The sequence below is a fragment of the Schistocerca piceifrons genome, chromosome X, assembly GCF_021461385.2.
Source record: "Schistocerca piceifrons isolate TAMUIC-IGC-003096 chromosome X, iqSchPice1.1, whole genome shotgun sequence".
Taxonomy (NCBI): Eukaryota; Metazoa; Arthropoda; class Insecta; order Orthoptera; family Acrididae; genus Schistocerca; species Schistocerca piceifrons.
In genome coordinates, this window is record NC_060149.1 from 805737465 (window position 1) to 805760715 (window position 23251).

A 23251-nucleotide genomic window follows, 5' to 3' on the forward strand; every position below is an offset into this window, starting at 1 on the left:
CCCTCCGCCACTCACCACTGGTAGCTTGCAGAGTATGTATATACATGTAGATCATCGCATAGGAACGTAGTGATAAACGGTAAATCATCGAGTAGAACAGAAGTGATATCTGGCATTCCGCAAGGTAGTGTCTGCTGTTACTGATTTACATAAATGATCTCGGTGATAATCTGAGCAGCCACCTTAGAATGTTTTCAGATGGTGCTGCAATTTACCGTTTAGGAAAATCAACAGACGATCAATTCCAATTCAAAATGACCTACAGAGAATTTCTGTGTGGTGCGAAAAGTGGCAATTGGCACTAAACAAAGAAAAGTGCGAGGTCATCCGCATGGGTACTAAAAGAAATCCGATAAATTTTGGGTATGCGATAAATCGCACAAATTAAGGGCTGTCAATTCGATTAAATACCTAGGAATTACAATTACGAGCAACTTAAATTGGAAAGACCACATAGATAATATTGTGGGGAAGGCGAAACAAAGACTGCGCTTTGTTGGCAGAACACTTAGAAGATGCGACAAACCCACTAAAGAGAGAGCCTGCATTACACTTGTCCGTCCTCTGCTGGAACATTGCTGCGCGGTGTGGAATCCTTACCAGGTAGGATTGACGTACATCGAAAAAGTGCAAAGAAGGTCAGCCCGTTTCGTGTTATCACGCAATGGGGGTGAGAGTGTCACTGATTTGATACGTGAGTTGGGGTGGCAGTCACTGAAACAAAGGCGGTTTTCTTTGCGGCGAGATCTATTTACGAAATTTCAATCACCAACTTTCTCTTCCGAATGCGAAAATATTTTGTTGACACCCACCTACGTAGGGAGAAATGATCATCGTAATAAAATAAGAGAAATCAGAGCTCGAACGGAAAGATTTAGGTGCTCCTTTCTCCCACGCGTCATTCGAGAGTGGAATGGAAGAGAAGTAGTATGAAAATGGTTCGATGAACCCTCTGCCAGGCACTTAAGTGTCAATTGCGGAGTAACCACGTAGATGTAGATGGATATATATAATTTTGTTTGGGTGAGTTATACACACATCAAAAAAAGCTTCGCATCATGCCGGTTCCCAGAACTCCTGAAGACAGACGTTGGCTGTGAATATTGTATCACAGACGCAGTCCCTTTGACTGTTCAGAGATGTAACTAAACCCGCCCAAAGATGTAAACAACAATGCATGAGCAGCGCCTATTTGACGGAGGGGGTCCGACAGCTGATCAGTTCCAGTCATTTCGCCAGGAAGGAGGTACACAGCTCGTGTTGTCTGCAGTTCAACAATGCCTAGACGGTCAATACCGCGGTTCCATGGCGTCCGCATTGTTACTTTGTGCCACGAAGGACACTCAACAAGGGAAGTGTCCAGGCGTCTCGGAGTGAACCAAAACGGCGTTGTTCAGACATGGAGAAGATACAGAGAAACAGGAGCTGTCGATGACATGCCTCACTCAGGCCGCCCAAGGGCTACTACTGCAGTGGATGACCGCTACCTACGGATTATGGCTCGGAGGAACCCTGACAGCAACGCTACCATGTTGAATAATGCTTTTCGTGCAGCCACAGGACGTCGTGTTACGACTCAAACAGTGCACAATAGGCTGAATGATGCGCAACTTCACTCCCGACGTCCACGGCGAGGTCCATCTTTGCAACCATGACAACATGCAGTGCGGTACAGATGGGCTCAGCAACATACCAAATGGACCGCCCAGGATTGGCATCACGTTCTCTTTACCGGTGAGTGTCGCTTATACCTTCAACCAGACAATCATCGGAGACGTGTTTGGAGGCGACCAAGTCAGGCTGACCGCCTTAGACACACTGTCCATCCAGCGAGTGCAGCAAGGTGGAGGTTCCCTGATATTTTGGGGTGGCATTATGTGGGGCCGACGTATGCCGCTGGTGGTCATGGATGGCGCCTTAACGGCTGTACGATACGTGAATGCCATCTTCCGACCGATAGTGCAACCATATTGGCAGCATATTGTGGGGGCATTCTTCTTCATGGAAGACAAAATGGCTTTGAGCACTATGCGACTTAACTTCTGAGGTCATCAGTCGCCTAGAACTTAGAACTAATTAAACCTAACTAACCTAAGGACATCACACACATCCATGCCCGAGGCAAGATTCGAACCTGCGACCGTAGCAGTCTCTCGGTTCCAAATTGTAGAGCCTAGAACCGCACGGCCACTCCGGCCGGCCATGGACGACAATTCGCGCCCCCAGCATGCACATCATGTGAATGACTTCCTTCAGGATAACGACATCGCTCGACTAGAGTGGCCAGCATGTTCTCCAGACATGAACCCTATCGAACATGACTGGGATAGATTAAAAAGAGCTGTTTATGGACGACGTAACCCACGAACCACTCTGAGGGATGTACGCCGAATGGCCGTTGAGGAATCGTACAATCTTGACCAACAGTGCATTGATGAAATTGTGGACAGTATGCCACGACGACTACGGGTATGAATCAATACAAGAGGACGTGCTACTGGGTATTAGAGATACCGGTGTGTGCAGCAGTCTGGACCACCAGCCCTGAAGGTCTCGCTGTATGGTGGTACAACATGCAATGTGTGGTTTTCATGAGCAATAAAAGGGGCGGAAATGATGTTCATACCGATCTCTATTCCAACTTTCTGTATTTTTTTTTTTTTTTTTTTTTTTTTGCTTATGGATCAGTTATGACAATGATCGTTATGGTCTGTTATTTGTATCACTGCTAATACAGCTGCATCAGCGTGTTGTAGGCGGCAATAACGGCGCGGGATTGTGAAAGTTTACTGAAGAAGCCGTTTTACACAGTACTATACAACGCTGTCTTATGCGTGGCCGTGTATGGAACAAATAATGCCTAACGAATATATGCCCGGAAATTTGTGGCTTACACACTGGTGTCCATTTTATTCGTCCGATATAACATCCGGTGTAGAGCACTTCACCGAGTGATGCGCTGACGTTTCCTAACAGACGGCGGTGTTGCTTCCTGTAACAGCAGCTGTAAGTTTATCACACCTTTCTTCTATGAAAGTTCCCAAGTGCAGTACATTAAAACTACTGCTGGTCACACTGCCTCCCCTGTTGGTAGTATGACGTGCCGCGCACTTGCTTCTAATTTCTGGATGAACACTACAGCGTGTAGTCCTCTGGGATGTTCTTTGTGGGGTGCCAAACGACGTGAATGCAATGACTTCCAACTTGATACCGTGCGTTTCCGGAAATATGTTCATCAGATCTTAATTTTATATAACCTTTCAGAGATAATCTCCGAGAGTTTGTCATCTGTTCAGACTCGAAGTCATCACCATGTACAGATTCAATGTCCTCAACAGCCTTTGTCTAGCTGAAAGTTGTCTGTTATATTCGCATATTTTTCAAGTCCATAAATTTAGTTTGTTGTGTCGTTTATCTGTGAGCAACCTTTGCTCTTATCTCTGTAAATACTGATCGGCTTCCATTGTGGCGTCTGTTAAGGTGGTGTATCTGCTGACGTTCTTCGGCACTTGAGCTGCCTAGCCTGTCAGGTATTTAGGTATGCAGTCATTGGCTGTGCTTTGCTAGTTTCGACGACACTTGTCTCTTCTTCCTAATTCGTTCATGACTGTGGTAGAGGTAAATGGTTCAAATGGCTCTGAGCACTATGGGATTTAACATGTCAGGTCATCAGTCCCCTAGAACTTAGAACTACTTAAACCTAACTAACCTAAGAACATCACACGCATCCATGCCCGAGGCAGGATTCGAACCTGCGACCGTAGCGGTCGCGCGGTTCCAGACTGAAGCGCCTAGAACCGCTCGGCCACAGCGGCCGGCAGGTAGAGGTAAGATGCACTTTCTGGTGGTGTGAAATCATGTGCTATTGAAAGCGGCTGCATATATACAGTAACTACCAAATTCGTGTGTGTACCATTTCTTAGTTCGCGTGTGAAATCTGTACTTGATTCGGCCACTAGACAGCAGTTGCGTGCGCAACTGGCCGGCTGTGCCCCCTGTTAGAACTAATGACTATATAGGCCGCAGCGTTAGGCTCCAACCTTGACCAGTTCACCACTTGGTGTAACCAGTGGTTCCTTCATATCGACCCCTCCATAAGCCAGGCAATCATCATAGGCTCCACCATCTGCTCCTTTCGTCTCCACGATTTCTACCTCACCATTTATGGTCATCCCATCCAGTTCACTCCCACCCTGAGATACCTTGGCCTCTTGAAACTCCTGTCTGGCTGGATATGGGGATTGCATCCTTCCACCATCCTCCACACCTACAAATCCCTCATCCATCCTATTCTCTGTTATGTCAGCATTGCCTGGATCTCTGCCCCCCCCCCCCCCTACTTTTATAAGGCCATCCAAATCCTAGAACGCCACGGGCTCCGCCTTGCCTTCTGTATCCACCTTCCTTCCCCCACACAACTCCTGTGTGACCTGATCTCCTTCCCCCACCTCCTCATTTTCCTCCAAAATCTCCACACCCCTTACACTGTATGCAGGCTTGATCCCCCCCCACCCTCTGGTTTCCTCCTTCCTCTCCACTCCCCGCCCATTGGTGCATCTCTATCGCTGTATCCCTCTCTCCCTTTGCCTCCACACCCTTCATCTTCTTCATCAGGGCAATTTCCAACCTCCTCCCCCTCCTGGATGTTGAAATTCGCCATGACATCTACCCATCCTTTCAACTGTCTTCTTCTGTCCAGGATGGCCGGCACACCGGCCCTTGTCGTTAATGCACTGGGCGGATTTGATCCAGGGCCGGCGCAGCTACCCGAGTCTAGGAAGCAGTGTGTTAGCGCTCTCGGCTACCCTAGGGGGGTTCCATCCTTCCAACTGTAACATGGTCTTATTCCTCTCCCCTTTTCCTCTCCCCTCCTTCTCCCAGAGCGAATTTTCCTCCTCCCCCCCCCCCCCTGAGTCCCTTCACCCCCTCCTCAGCTGTTTTCCTCACCCATCCTTTCCCTCCCCGGTCCCCCTTCGGTGCGCCCCCACTTCAGCCCCATCTCCCCTCCTTCTCGCCTCCTTTTCCCTTCTCCCTTGTCCCCCACCCCTGGCAGATCCTCCCAGGTTTTTATTCATTATCAAACGTGCTGCGTTAGTGTTGTGTTTGGTGCCATTATACGGTATCATCAAGTAAAGTGGTTTTAATTGTGTGCTCAATCTGTATAAAGTCCATGTTTGTTTGTGTGATTTTTATACTGTGGCTGACTTTTAATTGTGTTTGACTCCAGTGATTTTAAGTTCACAATGACTTGCCAGCTGTGTTCTTTTAACTTTCTGTCGACTTTTTAACTGCCCCCCCCCCTGTGCATATCCCCGTATTAGTGTATAATTTACCTCCCATCATCTCCATATGCAGCGTTTTTTATGTCCCCCTTTTATGCCCCCTTTTTTTGTAAGCGTTTCCCTTTCATGTATTTTGTAAAATCGTTTGGCTGAAGAACGGTGGACTGTGCTGCTGCCAGCCCACCCCTGCCCATATGAGGCATGGGAATGAAATTACAATAAAGAAAAAAAAGAAAAAGCAAGGCTCCACCAGATCACTGCCTCGCCTAAATTCTGTAAGTCCCTTGAAATCCTGGATAGACATTCATTCCATCTCGCCTTCTGCGTTGGCCAGCTTTCCTTGACTCGTATCTGGTACCAACTCATCCACATCCCACACTTTCTTCTCTTCCTAGAGCACCTTCGGATCCGATACATTAATCGCAAAACCCAGTCCCAGCACCTAATCTCCCACCCACTAATCACCAATACAGGGACCCTGCTGCTCCACTGCATACATATTCCACTTTCCATGCACCTCTATGCCTTTTCTGTCCTCTCCAGCCACAATTTTAAACAACTCCCACTCCCAACGAGGAAATTCGTTGTGGGATATAGTTCTCTTTCCAACCCTAATCACAACACTCCACCTCACACCATCCTCCAATTGATCCCTTCTTTCTTCATCCACTATGTTGACTTCTAGTCGCTACCTGCGGTTCTACAGGCTCCCATAGTCATACTCATCATCACACCTTCATAATGACAATTTTTTCGTGTCACGTAACTTCACCTTTACACCATGGCATCATTCACTTTCAAGAGTGACTGCATTTTAAATGTAATATAAAATCGCCAAACGAATTTTAAAACCATCAGTATTTTCGTCTTGGTTTATTTTATAAATCTTCGTTTATTGTCAGTTGTTTTTACGTAAAAATCGTCACTACCACCCACATATGTATTTTTTACAAAATAATCTGTTATTGTCAACTTTTATAAGTTTTAACCATTTTTAAGTACAGTCATTGTAACCTTTGGCTGAATAGCGGTTTTTGTTCGAGCAACTGCTGATAATTGCTATTTCCAGTTTAACGACTATACTGGTACAACATGCAACCCCTCCAGCAACACATCCACCGCCGTTCCCTGCGTACGACGATGCAAGGGAAAACTGGGACGCTTACGAAAAACGTCTGCGACAATATTTCCTGGCATTTGGGGTAACAGACGTAAACTTGAGCAAGGTTCTTTCTTTGTCGTGGGTCCCACATCGTGTGCATCAGTTGTAGTGTCCGCTTGCCCCCTTACAAGAGCTTTCAAGTCTTTCTTTTGATCAGTTGTGCTAGTTACTTTCTAGCTGTCACTGTAAACGTTCTCACGATATTGCTGCTTGTGTGGAGTTTCATCGTTGCCAAAATCGGCCAAAACAGTGCATGGGCATGGGCATGGGTATGGGCAGCAGAACTACATGGACCTAGTCGTCGTTGTAATTTTGTGACAAATATTCATAAGGAATCTTACGCAGATGAAATTATTCGAGATGTAGTCATACGTCTTGTCTCTGATAGGGAAGTTCGAGAACGAGCTCTACAGTGTGAAAATCCTACGCTTGGGGAAGTATCAGGCGTAGCTCAGTCATCTGAAGTTTCGCGGGCTGCATGTAGTCAGATACAAGACTGGTCCGAAGTTTCAGAATTCAGTTCCTCTCACCCCTCCCAGCATTCAGCCAGTTCGCAAGCAAACAGAGAAACTATTGCAGCAGTCCAGGTGGTGGTGGTGGTTAGTTTTAACGTCCAGTCGACAACAAGGTCATTAGAGACGGAGCGCAAGCTCGGGTTAGGGAAGGATTGGGAAGGAAATCGGCCGTGCCCTTTCAAAGGAACCATCCCGGCATTTGGCTGAAACGATTTTGAGAAATCACGGAAAACCTAAATCAGGATGGCTGGAGACGGGATTGAACCGTCGTCCTCCCGAATGCGAGTCCAGTGTGCTAACCACTGCGCCACCTCGCTCGGTGCAGCAGTCCAGCTGACGTCTCTGTGTCGTATAGGTAATCGTCGTTCGCGACAGCAAAAATCAGCATCACAACAGCAAAAGCCTCGTGCTCCTCTGCCTTCATGCCCACACTGTTTCATTCAACACGAACGGACCACGGCCCCAAGTGCCGGGCAACGTGTAATAGGTGTCTTAAAAGAGGACACACTGTTTCTGAATGTGAGTGAGGGTGAAACGAACATTGATGTGAACAGTGTGTTAGCAGTGACGGTGTCTCTAAGCAAACTATGCAGTGAAGTGCGTGAGTTTAACAAACCACAGAGAATGCAGGTTGACACGGGTGGACCAGCAACGTTGGAGAATTCTCAGACTTATGTGGATTTGGTTTCTTCCCCTCTGGCTCCAGTGTCACAGTGGTTAGTGAGTTATAACAAACAGGAGATGCCCATTCTTGGACAGATTTCTACACCTGCAACCTTCAAGGCTGTGGTTCGTTCATTAACATTCGTAGTTGTGGCCAATGCTTACACTGAAAATCTGTTTGGTTTGGGTGCTTGTAAACTTTTTAGATTCTCCATCGATGACGAAGAGCATTTGGTTTCTCATCAAGTTCCATATCAACAGTTAGATGCTGTCTGTGCCGAATATTCCTCTTTATTTTCTCCAGGACTGGATTGTGTAATAGAATTTATGCTCATATTACGACGAAATAGTCTGCCTGCCTCCGTTTTTTCCGGGCCTGCCGAGTACCGGCAACTTTATGGGATCAGGTAAAAGCAGTAGGTGATCATCATTAATCTCTTGATGTTATTCAACCTATTTCTTCCAGAGAATCACTGGTGATAGTAAAAAAAACCTACAGGTTCATTACGCCTCTGTGGGGACTTTGAAAAATAAGTTCATACACTCCTGGAAATGGAAAAAAGAACACATTGACACCGGTGTGTCAGACCCACCATACTTGCTCCGGACACTGCGAGAGGGCTGTACAAGCAATGATCACACGCACGGCACAGCGGACACACCAGGAATCGCGGTGTTGGCCGTCGAATGGCGCTAGCTGCGGAGCATTTGTGCACCGCCGCCGTCAGTGTCAGCCAGTTTGCCGCGGCATACGGAGCTCCATCGCAGTCTTTAACACTGATAGCATGCCGCGACAGCGTGGACGTGAACCGTATGTGCAGCTGACGGACTTTGAGCGAGGGCGTATAGTGGGCATGCGGGAGGCCGGGTGGACGTACCGCCGAATTGCTCAATACGTGGGGGGTGAGGTCTCCACAGTACATCGATGTTGTCGCCAGTGGTCGGCGGAAGGTGCACGTGCCCGTCGACCTGGGACCGGACCGCAGCGACGCACGGATGCACGCCAAGACCGTAGGATCCTACGCAGTGCCGTAGGGGACCGCACCGCCACTTCCCAGCAAATTAGGGACACTGTTGCTCCTGGGGTATCGGCGAGGACCATTCGCAACCGTCTCCATGAAGCTGGGCTACGGTCCCGCACACCGTTAGGCCGTCTTCCGCTCACGCCCCAACATCGTGCAGCCCGCCTCCAGTGGTGTCGCGACAGGCGTGAATGGAGGGACGAATGGAGACGTGTCGTCTTCAGCGATGAGACTCGCTTCTGCCTTGGTGCCAATGATGGTCGTATGCGTGTTTGGCGCCGTGCAGGTGAGCGCCACAATCAGGACTGCATACGACCGAGGCACACAGGGCCAACACCCGGCATCATGGTGTGGGGAGCGATCTCCTACACTGGCCGTACACCACTGGTGATCGTCGAGGGGACACTGAATAGCGCACGGTACATCCAAACCGTCATCGAACCCATCGTTCTACCATTCCTAGACCGGCAAGGGAACTTGCTGTTCCAACAGGACAATGCACGTCCGCATGTATCCCGTGCCACCCAACGTGCTCTAGAAGGTGTAAGTCAACTACCCTGGCCAGCAAGATCTCCGGATCTGTCCCCCATTGAGCATGTTTGCGACTGGATGAAGCGTCGTCTCACGCGGTCTGCACGTCCAGCACGAACGCTGGTCCAACTGAGGCGCCAGATGGAAATGGCATGGCAAGCCGTTCCACAGGACTACATCCAGCATCTCTACGATCGTCTCCATGGGAGAATAGCAGCCTGCGTTGCTGCGAAAGGTGGATATACACTGTACTAGTGCCGACATTGTGAATGCTCTGTTGCCTGTGTCTATGTGCCTGTGGTTCTGTCAGTGTGATCGTGTGATGTATCTGACCCCAGGAATGTGTCAATAAAGTTTCCCCTTCCTGGGACAATGAATTCACGGTGTTCTTATTTCAATTTCCAGGAATGTATATAGTCAGTCATTGATACCTGTCCCTTACAGCACCCTGACGAGTTGTATTCAAAATTGTCGGGGGATCATTATTTTTCGAATACTGAATTAGCAGATGCATGCTTACAGCTGTCGCTAGACGAGGAATCCAATCGCCCTCTAGTTATCAGTACATCATTTGGGCTTTATCAATACCAGCGTTTGCCTTTTGGTGGGGCAAGGGCACCAGCTAGATTTAAACGCTTTTTAGGGCATCTTATTGTATCAGTTCTAGGCTGAGTCATCTATGTACATGACATAAAAGTGTCGGGTGCCACTACAGAGGAGTATTTGCAGAACCTTCGTGCTTTATTTTGTTTTACAATCTGCAGGATTAAAGTGCAATTTGGACAAGCACAGTTTTTTCAACCATCTATTATTAATTTTGGTTTTGAAGTGTAGCGTGCTGGCATTAAATCATTGCAACAGCATATTGATGCTGCTGCCGCTTTGCCACACCCCACATACATCAAAGAGTTACAGGCATTCTTAGTTAAAATTGCGTACTACCACAAATTCATACCGGACGCTGCTACTGTTGCACAACCACTCCATTTATGATTACTTAAAAATGTTCCTTTCCATCAGTTCCTGGCTTGTGACCGGGCAAGTTGCCGAAATCTAAACTGCAGAGAGACCCTTGTTTGGTCAATTTTCAACGAGCCCAGCACCTAGTGTTAGCCACGGACAAATCTTAGTTCGGCCTTCGGGCTGTTCTTGCTCATATGTGTGCGGATGGATCAGAACGCCCTAATGTGTACGCCTCTAAAACCTGAAATTCACCGCAACAGCATTATTCTCAGATAGAGAAGGAAGCCTTAGCACTCATGTATGCTCTAAAAGAATTTCGTGTTTTTCTGTACGAGTCTAACTTTCACTTGATCACAGGTCACAAACCACTGGTCTCTCTTTTTAAGCGTTCTGCGTCCTTGCCGGACAAAGGCACACATCGCTCTTTTCCTGTAACGACACAGTTATTAGATACACTTTCTAAATGCGGCGAAACCTGCAAATCCTGACGCCTTATCACGTTTGACAATTGGTCCGGACCCAAAGTTTGATAAAGAGAAATTGCTTTGTTTTCATCAAGTTACCTTCCATTAGGAATGTGGTATGTACTCAACGACTGTGATATGACTTTTAAAATGATGGAGCCGGCCGTAGTGGCCGTGCGGTTCTAGGCGCTACAGTCTGGAACCCCGTGACCGCTACGGTCGCAGGTTCGAATCCTGCCTCGGGCATGGATGTGTGTGATGTGCTTAGGTTGGTTGTGTTTAATTAGTTCTAAGTTCTAGGCGACTGATGACCTCAGAAGTTAAGTTGCATAGTGCTCAGATCCATTTGAACCATTTTTTAAAATGATGGAAAACAGCAATCAGTCGTCCTTTCCTTACAGGCTTTATTACAGCAAATCTAGTTTTCGGCTAGTAACTAGCTATTAGCACTGCAACATTTCAGAGTTTTAAAGCATGCTTGTAGTCTTGAAAGAGCTGTGACCGGAGCCCGAAAAACAGGGGACTGGCACATTAGGGCATGTATTAAAAATCTGAAGTGCTGAACTGATAACGGCTAGTTACTAGGCGATATCTAGATTTTCTTTAATAAAACTTGAAAGGAAAGGACGACTGACTGTTATTCTCAATCATTTTGAAAGCTATGTTTTTATTTAGAGGTGGAAGCTCAAGATATAGCCATAGCAGCCACGGGTCCTGTTTTTAAGTACAGTTGTTTCTTTTGTGCAACACAGCTGGCTAGACAAACCTCCAGGCCGTGCTTTGATCCTTTAAGAAATTTTTTGGATTACAAAATCGTCTTTCTGTTTGGGATGGAGTTCTGCTGTTAGCTACAGAGGACACTGCTCCCCAGGTTGTAGCCCCGTCCGCCATTCGGCGTGAGGTTATGCCTTTGTTATATGTGGACCACTGGGGTGTGTCACGTACAAAAGCTTAGCACGTAGACATATTTCTTAGCCGGGCATTGACGGGGAAATAGCGCGAGTTGCTGCAGCCTGCCCCTTGTGTGCCACCCATCAGGCACCCCCCCCCCTTCCCCCCCGTGCATCTTCGTCACCGTGTCCAGTTCCACTGTGGCCTTGGGAACAACTTCATGTAGAATGAGATTTTCACTCTGCAGCGGAGTGTGCGCTGATATGAAACTTCCTGGCAGATTAAAACTGTGTGCCCGACCGAGACTCGAACTCGGGGCCTTTGCCTTTTGCGGGCAAGTGCTCTACCAACTGAGCTACCGAAGCACGACTCACGCCCGGTTCTCACAGCTTTACTTCTGCCAGTACCTCGTCTCCTACCTTCCAATCTTTACAGAAGCTTTACAGAGCTTCTGTAAAGTTTGGAAGGTAGGAGACGAGCTACTGGCAGAAGTAAAGCTGTGTGACCCGGGCGTGAGTCGTGCTTCGGTAGCTCAGTTGGTAGAGCACTTGCCCGCGAAAGGCAAAGGTCCCGAGTTCGAGTCTCGGTCGGGCACACAGTTTTAATCTGCCAGGAAGTTTCATATCAGCGCACACTCCGCTGCAGAGTGAAAATCTCATTCTGGAAACATCCCCCAGGCTGTGGCTAAGCCATGTCTCCGCAATATCCTTTCTTTCAGGAGTGCTAGTTCTGCAAGTTTCGCAGGAGAGCTTCTGTAAAGTTTGGAAGGTAGGAGACGAGGTACTGGCAGAAGTAAAGCTGTGAGAACCGGGCGTGAGTCGTGCTTGGGTAGCTCAGTTGGTAGAGCACTTGCCCGCAAAAGGCAAAGGTCCCGAGTTCCAGTCTCGGTCGGGCACACAGTTTTAATCTGCCAGGAAGTTTCATATCAGCGCACACTCCGCTGCAGAGTGAAAATCTCATTCTGGAAACATACCCCAGGCTGTGGCTAAGCCATGTCTCCGCAATATCCTTTCTTTCAGGAGTGCTAGTTCTGCAAGTTTCGCAGGAGAGCTTCTGTAAAGTTTGGAAGGTAGGAGACGAGGTACTGGCAGAAGTAAAGCTGTGAGAACCGGGCGTGAGTCGTACTTCGGTAGGTCAGTTGGTAGAGCACTTGCCCGCGAAAGGCAAAGGTCCCGAGTTCGAGTCTCGGTCGGGCACACAGTTTTAATCTGCCAGGAAGTTTCAACTTCATGTAGATTTTTCGGGACATATTTTTAATTTCTACTGGCTTGTTGAAATTGATGCATATTGTAAGTTTCTGTATGTGATGAGTTGTCTGTCTACTTCTATGGCGACAACAATATCATATCTGTCAAAAATTTTTGCAGTGGTAGGTCTTCCGTATTCGTTAGCTACTATCAACGGCCTCCAGTTCATATGTCAGACTTTTGTAGATTTTTGTAAAAATAGTGATATTCGCCATGTCACGGCTCCTCGTTTCCATCCCTAACTCTGTGGTGCATGAATTTCACTGCAGTGGACGACTTATAATGGTCAATTTTCTGGCGTTTTCAATCAGTCATGAGGCTGAAAATGCATGCAGGACACAACACCAGTAGGGAGTGCCCACTGCAGTGAACTGTGTGCATTTGTAGCCTCAGGACTGATTGAAAATGCCAAAAAAGCGACCATTAACAGCTGTCCACTGTAGTGGACGCTATGCGCCACAGGGTGTAGCAGAACGACTAGAACGAACATTTAACACTCAGGTGAAAAAATACATTCACCGGTTCCTGAGTTCTTGCAGGTCTACCCCCGTTGGAGATAAAGAGTCCGGCAGAGTTGTTGCACGACCGTCAGCCCTGAACACTGCTACATACAGGGTAACAATTATTGAACTGTATGAAAAAAACGTAAATTAGTTACAAACTACGACGTGCGCAGACTTTATTCAAATTCGGTTTTAGGTTATGACATGTTCGATATGCCTGTCATCATTAGCGATTTAGCGATGATGTGGCGCAAAAACAAACAGCGAAATTCTGCATGACCCGCTGAAACGGTGGAACATCGATGGCACAAATGGCTCTAAGCACTATGGGACTTAACATCTGAGGTCATCAGTCCCCTAGACTTAGAACTACTTCAACCTAGCTAACCTAAGGACCTCACACACATCCATGCCAGAGGCAGGATTTGAACCTGCGACCGTAGCAGCAGCGCTGTTCCGGAATATCGATGCTGTCGATGACATCCTGAATGGCTGTTTTTAGCTCAGCAATGGTTTTGGGGTTATTGCTGTACACCTTGTCCTTAATACAGCCAATATAGCCCCCCCAAAAAGGAGTTGCATGTGATGAGATTCGGAGAATAGGGCGACCAATCGAGGCCCATGCCAGTTTTCTCTGGGTTTCCCAGAGCCAGAATGCGGCACCCAAAGTGCTTCTCCAGGACGTCAAACACTCTCCTGCTTCGATGTGGTCGAGCCCCGTTTTGGATGAACCACATCCTGTCGAAATCAGCTTCACTTTGGATAATGGGGATGAAATCATCTTCCAAAACCTTCACGCAGCGTTCAGTAATCTCCGTGCCATCAAGAGATATAGCAACGCCTAATCCGTGACTGGACATTGCACACCACAGTCACCTGTTGAGGGTGAAGAGACTTCTCGATCGCGAAATGCGGATTCTCCATCCCCCAAATGCGCCAATTTTGCTTCTACATCTACATGATTACTCTGCAATTCAAATTCAAGTGCTGGACAGAGGGTTCATCGAACCACAATCATACTACCCCCCTACCATTCCACTCCCGAACAGCGCGCGGGACAAACGAACACCGAGCTCTGATTTCTCTTATTTTATTTTGATGATCATTCCTACCTATGTACGTTGGGCTCAACAAAATATTTTCACATTCGGAAGAGAAAGTTGGTGATTGAAATTTCGTAAATAGATCTCGCCGCGACGAAAAACGTCTTTGCTTTAATGACTTGCATCCCAACTCGCGTATCATATCTGCCTCACTCTCTCCCCTATTACGTGATAATACAAAACGAGCTGCCCTTTTTTGCACCCTTTCGATGTCCTCCGTCAATCCCACCTGGTAAGGATCCCACACCGCGCAGCAATATTCTAACAGGGGACGAACGAGTGTAGCGTAAGCTGTCTCTTTAGTGGACTTGTTGCATCTTCTAAGTGTCCTGCCAATGAAACGCAACCTTTGGCTCGCCTTCTCCACAGTATTATCCATGTGGTCTTTCCAACTGAAGTTGTTCGTAATTTTTACACCCAAGTACTGAGTTGAATTGACAGTCTTGAGAATTGTACTATTTATCGAGTAATCGAATTCCAACGGATTTCTTTTGGAACTCATGTGGATCACCTCACACTTTTCGTTATTTAGCGTCAACTGCTACCTGCCACACCATACAGCAATCTTTTCTAAATCGCTTTGCAACTGATACTGGTCTTCGGATGACCTTACTAGACGGCAAATTACAGCATCATCTGCGAACAGCCGGCCGCTGTGGTCTAGCGGTTCTAGGCGCTCAGTCCGGAGCCGCGCGACTGCTACGGTCGCAGGTTCGAATCCTGCCTCGGGAATGGATGTGTGTGATGTCCTTAGGTTATTTAGGTTTAAGTAGTTCTAAGTTCTAGGGGACTGATGACCATAGATGTTAAGTCCCATAGTGCTCAGAGCCATTTGAACCATCTGCGAACAAACTAAGAAAACTGCTCAGATTGTCACCCAGGTCATTTGTATAGATCAGGAACAGCAGAGGTCCCAGGACGCTTCCCTGCTTATTGACGAATCTATCCAAATGAAAGTGGGCTGCAAAAACAAGGCGCTTGCCCATGCGCATACTAATTCCCATTAGCCCCACGGCCAGCTGTGCAGCTTGAACGTCCTAACGCACACAGTTCAGAAGTTATGTCGGTTTTATTTCATATCGTTCAATAACTGTGGCCCTGTATGTTTCAGCCGACGCCAGGACATCCGCTGACAACGGCGCCGCAACGTTTCTGCCCTGACACAGTTGCCTGTGCTCGCTGTTTTGGCCGCCGACCGAATAAGGCGCCGGTGATCACCGATAGTCACCGCGGCCGACGCCTCTGAGTCGTCTGCACCGCTGAGGGGATAACGACGCGACTGTTCGACCAGCTACGGCCTCGCGTGGGCGGCTGCGAAACGGCAGCGCCTCCGCCGCCTCCACGTCCTCCGTCTGTCGGGCCGTCTCCTCCAGCACGGGCGGTGCCCTCACCTTCTTCACCGCCGCAGCCGATTCCTTCACAACTGTCTCCTCTGCTGTGGGTGCCCCCGTCAGCTGTCGGGTGCCACGGTGGGACCCGGACTCCCCCCGCTGTAGAAGCCGACGCCTCCGCCGCTGGCTCCTCTACCGCAGCCGGTGCCGCCTGTTTCTCAGCCTATGCCGCGGTCTCGATAGATACTCCGCGAGCCACCGTACGGCGCGTAGCGAAGGGTACCCTGTACCATTCCCTGTCATTTCCTTTCCTGCTCCACTCGCAAATAGAGCGAGGGAAAACGACTATCTGCACTACTGGCCATTAAAATTGCTAAACCAAGAAGAAATGCAGATGATAAACGGGTATTCATTGGACAAATATATTATACTAGAGCTGACATGTGATTACGTTTTCATGCAATTTGGGTGCATAGATCCTGAGAAATCAGTACCCAGAACAACCACCTCTGGCCGTAATAACGGCCTCGAACCGCCTGGACATCGAGTCAAACAGAGCTTGGATGGCGTGTACGGGTACAGCAGCCCATGCAGCTTCAACACGATACCACAGTTCATCAAGAGTAGTGACTGCCGTATTGTGACGAGCCAGTTGCTCGGCCGCAATTAACCAGACGTTTTCAATTGGTGAGAGATCTGGAGAATGTGCTGGCCAGGGCAGCAGTCGAACATTTTCTGTATCCAGAAAGACCCGTATAGGATCTACAACATGCGGTCGTGCATTATCCTACTGAAATGTAGGGTTTCACAGGAATCGAATGAAGGGTAGAACCACGGGTCGTAACACATCTGAAATGTAATGTCCACTGTTCGAAGTGCCGTCAATGCGAACAAGAGGTGACCGAGTCGTGTAACCAATGGCACCCCATACCATTACGCCGGGTGATACGACTGTATGGCGATGCCGAATACACGCTTCCAATGTGCGTTCACCGCGATGTCGCCAAACACGGATGCGACCATCATGATGCAGTAAACAGAACCTGGATTCATCCGAAAAAATGACGTTTTGCCATTCGTGCACCCAGGTTCGTCGTTGAGTACACCATCGCCGGCGCTCCAGTCTGTGATGCAGCGTCAAGGGTAACCGCAGCCATGGTCTCCGAGCTGATAGCCCATGCTGCTGCAAACGTCATCGAACTGTTCGTGCAGATGGTTGTTGTCTTGCCAACGTCGCCATCTGTTGACTCAGGGATCGAGACGTGGCTGCACGATCCGTTACAGCCATGCGGATAAGATGCCTGTCATCTCGACTGCTGGTGATACGAGGCCATTGGGATCCAGCACGGTGTTCTGTATTACCCTCCTGAACCCACCAATTCCATATTCTGCTAACAGTCATTGTATCTCGAGCAACGCGAGCAGCAATGTCGCGATACGATAAACCGCAATCGCGGTAGGCTACAATCCGACCTTTATCAAAGTCGGAAACGTGATGGTACGCATTTCTCCTCCTTACACGAGGCATCTCAACAACGTTTCACCAGGCAACGCCGGTCAACTGCTGTTTGTGTATGAGAAATCGGTTGGAAACATTCCTCATGTCAGCACGTTGTAGGTGTCGCCACCGGCGTCAACCTTGTGTGAATTCTCAGAAAAGATAATCATTTGCATATCACAGCATCTTCTTCCTGTCAGTTAAATTTCGTTTCTGTAGCATGTCATGTTCGTGGTGTAGCAATTTTAATGGCCAGTAGTGTACTTTGTCTCTCACGTATTTATGCTTTTCCCAGATGAGCTTTTCTTGGGTTGGATCAATGTGAACATTAGTAAAACCGACAAATTGCAGGGTCGGGTTCCTGACTGGAAACGAAGAAAAAAAGTCCTATGAACATGTTTCCAGAAAAGGGCGGTGTGCGTCCGACAACAACAGATCGTCCCGGAACGCAGTACAGAGCGGCATCGTATCCACGTTACAACAGATATTCAAAAGTGGCCCCCTTGGGATTGAAGGTGGTAGGAATAGTATCGATTGTCATGCAGGATACATATAATCGTACTTTGGCTTGAAGCATATTGACGGACGACTTGCCTGGAGCATGTGCTAGGGCTCGTCTGAATATCCTGTAGAACCCGGTCTTCCCAATCTTGTGTAGGCACAGTCCACCGCCTCCCTGCTCGTTCGGCTGTGTGGAAAGAGCAATGATCACACAAACGGCCAAAAAGAGCTTGAAATCTTGAAGTCTCTCGGGATTACAGCTGGCGAGCTGAAGGGTATAACATTTGTCGAAATATCGCGAAATGTCGTCGACTGGAAACCCGAGAGCCTTTCATCAGGACTGTAGAGCATGGAAGCCTACACTTACACAAAAATACACTACTGGCCATTAAAATTGCTACACCACGAAGATGACGTACTACAGACGCGAAATTTAACCGACAGCCTCGTATCTCCGGCAGTCGAGATGACAGGCATCTTATCCGCATAGCTGTTGCGGATCGTGCAGCCACGTCTCGATCCCTTAGTCAACAGATGGGGACGTTTGCAAGACAACAACCATCTGCACGAACAGTTCGACGACGTTTGCAGCAGCATGGACTATCAGCTCGGAGTCCTTGCCTGCGGTTACCCTTGACGCTGCATCACAGACAGGAGCGCCTGCGATGGTGTACTCAACGACGAACCTGGGTGCACGAATGGCAAAACGTCATTTTTTCGGATGAATCCAGGTTCTGTTTACAGCATCATGATGGTCGCATCCGTGTTTGGCGACGTCGCGGTGAACGCACATTGGAAGCGTGTATTCGTCATCGCCATACTGGCGTATCACCCGACGTGATGGTATGGGGTGCCATCGGTTGCACGTCTCGGTCACCTCTTGTTCGCATTGACGGCACTTTGAACAGTGGACATTACATTTCAGATGTGTTACGACTCGTGGCTCTACCCTTCATTCGATCCCTGCGAAACCCTACATTTCAGCAGGATAATGCACGACCGCATGTTGCAGGTCCTGTACGGGCCTTTCTGGATACAGAAAATGTTCGACTGTTACCCTGGACAGCACATTCTCCGGATCTCTCACCAACTGAAAACGTCTGGTCAATGGTGGCCGAGCAACTGGCTCGTCACAATACGCCAGTCACTACTCTTCATGAACTGTGGTATCTTGTCGAAGCTGCATGGGCAGCTGTACCTGTACACGCCATCCAAAGGTCTGTCTGACTCAATGCTCAGGCATATCAAGGCCGTTATTACGGCTAGAGGCGGTTTTTCTGGGTACTGATTTCTCAGTATCTATACACCCAAATTGCGTGAAAACGTAATTACATGTCATTTCTAGTATAATATATTTGTCCAATGAATACCCGTTTATCATTTGCATTTCTTCAAATGGTTCAAATGGTTCTGAGCACTATGGGACTTAACTGCTGTGGTCATCAGTCCCCTAGAACTTAGAACTACTTAAACCTAACTAACCTAAGGACATCACACACATCCATGCCCGAGGGAGGATGCGAACCTGTGACCGTAGCGGTCACGCGGTTCCAAACTGTAGCGCCTAGAACCGCACGGCCACTCCGTCCGGCTGCATTTCTTCTTGGTGCAGCAATTTTTATGGCCAGTAGTGTAGCTTTCGGTTTTACTCTTCAAATTTGTCGCTTTTCTACATTTTATAGAGCATTTAAACTAAACAAAAAATTCTCGGTTTACCAGTTGCGTCCAGTCTGAATCAAATCTCGATCCTTCGAGGAACTGTCGCATCGTCGTGTCTGCTCTGGTCGTGTCTGCAGTGGTAATGTCTGCACTGGTGATGTTGTAAGTAGGCTGTTTAGGTTTTCTTAGCGCTCTGTATGAAAATCACTGGCTGCGCTGTGTGCAGTCTGTGGCTGGTTGGCATTGTTGTAATACTCGCCATTCTAGCGTTGGGCAGCTGGATGTTAACAGCGCGTAGCGTTGCGCAGTTGGAGGTGAGCCGCCAGCAGTGGTGGATGTGGGGAAGTGGGATGGCGGATTTTTGAGAGCGGATGATCTGGACGTGTGTCCATTAGAAACAGTACATTTGTAAGAATGGATGTCATGAATTGGTATATATATATATGTATATATATATATATATATATATATATATATATATATATATATATATATATATATATATATATATAATGACTTTTTGAACACTATTAAGGTAAATACATTGTTTGTTCTCCATCAAAATCTTTCATTTGCTAACTATGCCTATCAATAGTTAGTGCCTTCAGTAGTTAGAATCTTTTATTTAGCTGGCAGTATTGGCGCCCGCTGTATTGCAGTAGTTCGAGTAATGAAGATTTTTGTGAGGTAAGTGATTCATGAAAGGTATAGGTTATTGGTAGTCAGGGCCTTTCTTTTGTAGGGATTATTAAAAGTCAGATTGCGTTGCGCAAAAAAATATTGTGTGTCAGTTTAAGCACAGTCATGTATAATTGTTCTAAGGGGACGTTTCATATGTCGACCCTTAGCCGATGATACCTCACTGGAATCTTCTGATTTTTTTCTTGTAGTTTGTGCAATTAGTGCAGTCTTTGTTTATTGCTAGCGCGTAATTGTAGAGAGAATCTCCTTTGTAGTTGCAGTCATTCATTCTTGTACAGTAAAACAGTTGTGGCATGCATGTAGATTTGCACCAAGTATTTGGCAGCTGCGCTTGCAATTAAGTAGACATTATTTCCATTGCTATGTTAATGTGTTTTCTTATTTTGCTCTTCAAATTGTGCTTTTTCTGTGTTGTCGTGTGAAATATTGTGACAATAATGGCGTGTGAAAAACGTAATACTAGGCTCCAAAGTAAACTGAGAGATGACAGTGAAGACGAAAGCAGTGTGTTAGCGCCACCATGTAATCAATTAACTAATGTTCAAAGTAGTAATTTGGTAACTGTGCATAGGGAAATGGAGCGGGCTGCAAATAATGGTCTAGGCAGTGAAACAATTAGTGAACAGGGAAGCATTATCGATCGATCGGTCGGCAACAGCTCGCCTCAGGATTCCGAAATGACAGGACACAACTTGCAAATACTGTAGATTCAGGTTTTGCGTCCTCGCCGTTTTCTCAAATAAATCAAGACACATTTTCTGCTTTTCAACATGCGAATATTACCGGTTCAAATGCACTGCCGAACAGCACTGAGGAACATGTTTCAGACACCAGTGCACTGTTATTACAGTTAATGCAACAAATGGGACAAAGGCTACAAAAGTTAGACACAACGCTTGAGCAAAATCAGAAACAAATGGGACAAAATCTTCAAAAGTTACACACAATGGAACAAAATCTTCGGAAGTTAGACACCACACTTGAACAAACACGTGAAGATTTAACTACTGAGTTACATAACATTGAATCGAAATGTCAAAAAGTCTGTAATGACGTAAAAACACAAATTTGTGAGCATGTTCAACCTATTTTTTCGCGGCATGAAAATGCATTACAGAATCACGAAGCAGCCATAAAAGAACTGCAAACCATTGTTCATGAAAATCATGAAACCTTGTGGGCTAAAATTGACTCAGTTGCATCTACCGATTCGGTTACGCAACTTGCAAAAACTCAGGAAAACTTAAAGGACACAATAGATACTCTGAAAATTGGTTCAGAAAGACACACGGAGGAAATTAGTTCATTATCGGATAAAGTAGCAGAACTTTCAGATCAGTTCACTAACTTATCTGCAAAGGTAGACGATGATCTAAAAGACACAAGACCTGTAGCCTTCATGGACATTGAAGAGTATGAACAAATTAGAAAATTCAAACAAAATCAAAATCAAATCAATACACAGTACAAAAGAGAAATCGGGGAAGTACAAGATCAGCTGACACAGGTAATACAAGAATTACGTATTTCAGAGGACACTTGCGCCCCAACACGGGAAGAGGGACATAGAAATACGGAACAGCCACAAAATAATAACACAGCGCATTTTGGGAATTATGAAAGAAATTGGCAAGGTGCACCGAATTTTGAGATGGAACCGCCGAAACGACGTAACAATGACCGACATGGGACTCGCCGGCATGATCATTTTGACTATAAGCTGTTAATTACTACACGTAAATTTAAAACATTTAAGAATTCTGACAACGACATTCATCCACAAGCGTGGCTCCATCAATTCTCTCATTGTTTTCCTCCCAACTGGTCATTAGAGCACAGATTAGAATTTATGTGTGGCTACTTAGAGAATGAACCAGCTGAAAGAATGCAATCAGTCATTCACGATTGTCACAGTGAAGGAGAATTTTATCATGCTTTCCTCTCAGCATATTGGTCTGAAGCTACACAAGGCCGAGTAAGACATAGCATCATGATGATGAAACACTTTGAACAATCTGAATTTTCCAGTCTTGTCAAATATTTTGAAGACATGTTGCATAAGAATCAATATCTTTCAAACCCATACAGCCATTCAGAACTCATCCGCATTTGCTTAATGAAATTGCCTGAACATTTAATAAATATTATTTTGGCAGGGCGTTGCAAAGACGACATTGAAGCTTTTCAGGACTCTTCCAAGAATTATAAATTGACACAGACAGTCGCGGGACGCGAAAACAGGAACATAACAATTACAGGTCACATCCGTCACTATTCCGCGATGAAAGAAATAATAAGTGGACAAGACAAGGGCATTCTTACAACGTAAATCGTGACCAAAACAGACACCACCCCTATGACAACCACTGGCAGAGTAATAGTTGCAGAGAAAGATCGCATTTCCGTAGTAATGAATATGACAGAGACAATCATAGAAACAGACAATTTGGCAACCAGAACTATTATTTTCACGGGAGACAGAATAACTTCAGATGCAACGGTGCAGTGATAATTCAGGGAGAAATTCTCCACCACTTAACCGACAAGAAAGAAACTACAGGAACTACCGACATGACGACAGACGATATAATCATAACGACAGACGTGAATTTCATCAGAACTGGCGGGATTCTAACAGGGCTGGGCCCTCTCGGCAAGGCAAATTTGTAGAAGTTAGGTCTCCTAATCCCAGTAATGACGCGCGCCAACAAAGAAACAGACAATGACTCGCACCGCAGGCAGCCACGTGCGCCCGCTGGCTCAGGGAAAAATAACATAGACGCTAACCTTGAGAAAAATTCCAGTATTCTTTACCAACGTATACCACATGATAATTGCGTTAAAGTTGAAACTCTGTGTACTAGGAAGAGCAAAGGGCCACACCACATTTCACATGTAAAACCGTTTATTGAAAGATAATCTGCTTTTTAACTTTGTCTTTGCCATAAAACTTTTCACTTCACATTTCTAGTATGCATTGTCAGGCTTGGAAACTGTTACCATGCAACTATGTTTGATGTTAAATATCCAGTCAAAAACCAAGAAAACGTATTGAAACAGAAATTACGAATGCATTGTTATTGTGAACAGACGACACAGTGTTATTGTGTGTGTACATTCTTGCTTGTTAGTTGCACGATTACGTAACTACTACAAGGCTCACATACTTAGAACATTTACCAGTACTGCTAATGAGATTTTAATGCAACATTTT

At 46.6% G+C, this 23251-nt stretch overlaps 1 non-coding gene across 1 annotated transcript; it reads right to left on the reverse strand.

Moving 5' to 3' along the window:
- Positions 1-11784: 11784 nt before the first annotated feature.
- Positions 11785-11859, reverse strand: Trnal-caa. The gene has a single exon. It is a non-coding gene; the product is annotated as a tRNA-Leu (tRNA).
- Positions 11860-23251: the final 11392 nt, after the last annotated feature.